The sequence below is a fragment of the Colossoma macropomum genome, unplaced genomic scaffold (genome assembly GCF_904425465.1).
Source record: "Colossoma macropomum unplaced genomic scaffold, Colossoma_macropomum, whole genome shotgun sequence".
Classification (NCBI taxonomy): Eukaryota; Metazoa; Chordata; class Actinopteri; order Characiformes; family Serrasalmidae; genus Colossoma; species Colossoma macropomum.
Window position 1 is genome coordinate 105,200 of NW_023495998.1, and position 4,205 is coordinate 109,404.

General features: G+C 38.7%; 1 pseudogene; it reads right to left on the bottom strand.

The window, feature by feature from the left end:
* Nucleotides 1-1,282: 1,282 nt before the first annotated feature.
* Nucleotides 1,283-4,063, bottom strand: LOC118803914 (annotated as a pseudogene).
* Nucleotides 4,064-4,205: the final 142 nt, after the last annotated feature.

Consider the following 4,205-nt stretch of genomic DNA (forward strand, 5'->3'; position numbering starts at 1 on the left):
GTCCACAAAAGGCTTAGTCCTTTATGTGACAGGATGGGTCGAGTCTTGCCACTTTGCTAAAAAGTGCATTTACAAAATATCTAACAGTTTATGAATAATGATCCTCAACCAGGGATTGCAAGGATTTATTAACATTTCACATACTATCCCAACTGTTTTGGAATTGAGCTCATATTAATGACTTCATTAAGCACTGTAAACAGCTTATCACTGAGATTGGCACATAGGTAAAACATGAATTTTAATCGGTTATTCCACATTCATCGGCCACATGGATTGAGCTGCAGAAACTTGAAATGGCAACTTAGTGTGCCATTTTCAAGAAGGAACTTATGATAATACAGACTCTACAACACCTGGCATTTAATTACTAGCGTTACAACAACAGTAAATGGCACTAAATTAATTACATGCACGTAACTCAATTTGAAGAAGATTCATATGATATATATTTATATATTTATTTATATTTTAATGTATATAAATATAATATTATATATTCATATAAGCTTCTCCAAATGGAGCTAGCTAGCACACCAACACTCACATACAGATGGCACACACACGATTCAAACTTTTATCCAGTAATGTTACTCCTTCAACAGACAGATGACGTTATCAACAAAATGTCACCAGATAACAATATGTATCAACATTTAGTGTGCAAATAGTTTATTTAGGTAGTACTACACACAGGAAGGTGTGCCTCTCTGACGTTAATGTTCTCTCTCTCCCAGTGCAAGTAACACACACAGGTAACTTTACATGACAAAACTGTGCTAAATTAACCTACAGTAGCAAAATGATGAACAGTTACCTTTTTGAAGTCAAAGGCTGAAGAAAGTGTGGAATCTTGTCAGTAAACGTCTTGCAACAGAATTGTGGGGAGAAAAGCAGTTTGCCATCAGCACAACATTAAACTCATCTGTGTGACTGTTAACGTTGTGGAAGAAATGAAGATCATAGTCTTCCTCTTTGTGGGTAATAACAAAAACTAGCAAATATCTGTGTTGGAAATAATGCAAAATGTACCGACAGCAAAGACTGATTATAGTTTCTACTGCTGAAAAAAAATGTTTACTGTAGAATTTACCCACCAGTGAATTTTGACCATGATGCTTTTCAGATCTACAGCAAAATACTGTATACAGGTTTTACAGTAAGCATTTGTTCATTACACAGTAATACTGCTGTGATACTACAGAGATTTGTTACAGTGCACAAGTCAAATGATGGAGCTTTTTGTCATTTTGCATCTTTAGGCAAATTTGCTCCAAGATCGTCTCCTTGGCAGCTCCCTGTGTCCATTTACATGAAGTCATCAGAATCACTGCCATCCTCATTTGTGGTCATGTTGTCACTCTTCATGAGGGATGAGTAACTCCTTAACTCCTCAAGCTCTTTTTTCCTCTTCATTTCTTCCTTTTCTCTGTTTTTCATTTCTTGTATCTGAGCTTTCTTCTTGTTCCACTCCTCTCTGTTTCGTGACTCTTTCTCAGCTGCAAGATGTGGATATCGTTCCTCTTTTGTTTTCTCCAACTGATTGCTGATTTCATTGACTTTCTTTTCGACTGCTACAGTTTTCACCTCTTTCTGATGTTGAAAGCCTATCTGGCCAACATCCATGTCTCCAGTCTTCTTTAGGTTGCTCCATGGTGTGTACACAACATGTTGTTTATTTTGCACCCTTAAATGCTTCTTTTGGTACGTCCCCTATCGTCTTTCCCTTGGGCAGTCTAACGTATATATGGGCAGAGGAAAGTTTATCCACATGAAACCAAATGTCCTCAGGCCAGCCATATTTTATAAGATTCTCATTTTCATATTTGTCTTTCCCCATGTAGATGGTGTAAAGTAGAAAACCATTTTCGCTCAGACAGGAAGGAAAGAATAAAGGTCAGACCAGAGAAAAAGACAGGCCGATGAGCCTGGGGTGCCTTCTGGAACGCCCGGGCAGGCCAGTGATGTGTATTCAATAGCATAAACAGCTTTTTACGAGCAACCAAAGGTAAAAGAAATGTGTCTCTGAACAGCTTCTTTCCAGACTCCCAGAAGTTCCTCAGATCAGTGCAGTACGCTGCTAAAAATGAGATTATCAAAGTGCTGTCGTCTAAGAGCAGGTTCAGACTGAAGAAGTGGACCACAGTCGTGCGCAAAAGCTTGAACTAACCAGCTACGGTCCACTCTGGCACATTTTTGGGTGAAATGCTTCTGGTGTTACCTGCTTTTGGGATCCTCTGTTTTCCTCATGGATACCTTCCGTGTAGCAGCACAGGCAACATAAAAAGCTGGATGTGCTGTTTTTGCAAGAAACTGACAGTGATGTATGGGAGGCAAATCCAGCCAAAAAAGAAATTAAAATTAAAACAATAATATGTAAATGCAAACCTCTTTTTGCCATTTCTTTTTCCAAACATCAGCGCAAATATCCCGACAAAACTGAAAATGAAATGAAATACCTACATTTGCAATTCCATTTTTCACATGAGCACAAGTCATTTGTGACAAAACTAAATGTAAAACAGCTGTTTGTCATTTCATTTTAGTCGTTATTCTGGTATTTCATGGCCATATCTAAAATGGAAAAGCTAGTAGAGAAAAGAAAATCCAAGCTTCCCTTTGGCTTTTCTTCATGAAATGCAGAATACGTGTCAAAACTAACATGTTTATGTTCTTATTTCTTTTTCATAGCAATCGGCTGCAGATCTGACAAAATGAAAATGGATAAATCAACAGCAAAATGACAGTTTGTCATTCAGTGAAACTGAACATCCGACCAAATGCCGTCAGACCAAACGGCCTCAGAGAAAAATGTGAAAATGTTATACTGGCACTTATATCGAGATACACAATAGTTTTCTGAGTTATCCGGTCTGATACATTTTCTCTGAGGTCGCATGTTAATAATACACACTAAAATTCATCAGCAGGAGTACATCTTTGTAAATGTTTATACACCAAATGTAGGCAAAGGTAGAGGATTCTTTTTCAGCGCACTTAAGCATAAATTAGCTCTGTGTAACAAAGAAGCCATCCTTGTTTTTGGAGGTGACTGGAATTGTACTTGGGATTGTACAGTGGATAGAACTGGTCAGGAGCCACACTTGTCCTCAGCAGCTGTTTTAAAGAGTAAAGATCAAAGATTAAAGATAAAGATTATAGAAGATAGTTAAAGATTTTGACTTGGTTGACTGTTGGAGACCCCACTCTTAAACAGCTCACCTGGATGAAAACGGTGGAGAGTAGAACAAGCGCAGCATGACTGGATCATATGTATTTTCCAAATTCTTACTGTAACAGATTGTTGGTGCTTATATCTTTCCTGTTGTTTTTTCTGACCACAGTGCAGTTGTAGTACACCTGGCTGTTCCACCTAGTTAAAGAAAAACAGCATACTGGAAATTTAATGTGAGGCTCTTACAAGATGCAACTTTTTGATAGATATATCCCAAAGGAAATTCAGCAGCCAGTATCAGTCACACAACACAAGACCGTTATAATAATCAGAATGAAACAATATAAAAAGAAGAATAAATACAAAAAACCCATCTACAGACATATATACAAATATAAATATACAACAATCTGCAATAAGATCTATAACCTGAGATAAAAAAGGGAGTGCAATAATGAACGTACAAGGAGGCGCAGTAACAGCATATAATGACAATACTGAATAAATATGTGCAGATATTGGTACTGAAATAAAGTGTCCAAGTGTGGAGTGTCCAGATGTACAAGAGGTGCAATAGGGGGTAAAGAAAGTGCAGTATGTACAGTAAGGTGTCCACATGTGCAGAGAGATAAAACAAACTATGATTTAGCTTAAGAGACTCAGTCCTCATTTCTCCTCTTCCGTCTTCTTTTTCTGGCCCCACTGGGAAGAGCTGAAGAGCCTGATGGCTCTGGGGACAAAGGATCTCCTGAGTCTGTCGGTTGAGCAGCTCTGTTACAGCAACCTGCCACTAAACATGCTCCTCTTGTCTGTGATGATAATGATGATGGTGTGCAGCAGGTGGCCATCATCCTCCATAATGGAGAGCAGAGTCCTTCTCTCGGCCACCTTAACCACAGTTCCACAGAGTCCAGTTCCACACCGCAGCATAAAAACACCACAGCTGGCAACCACGGCCTGATAGAACATCTGCAGGAGCTACATGCTATCCTACAGATCCTACAGATGTTAAAGGACTCCAGCCTCCTCA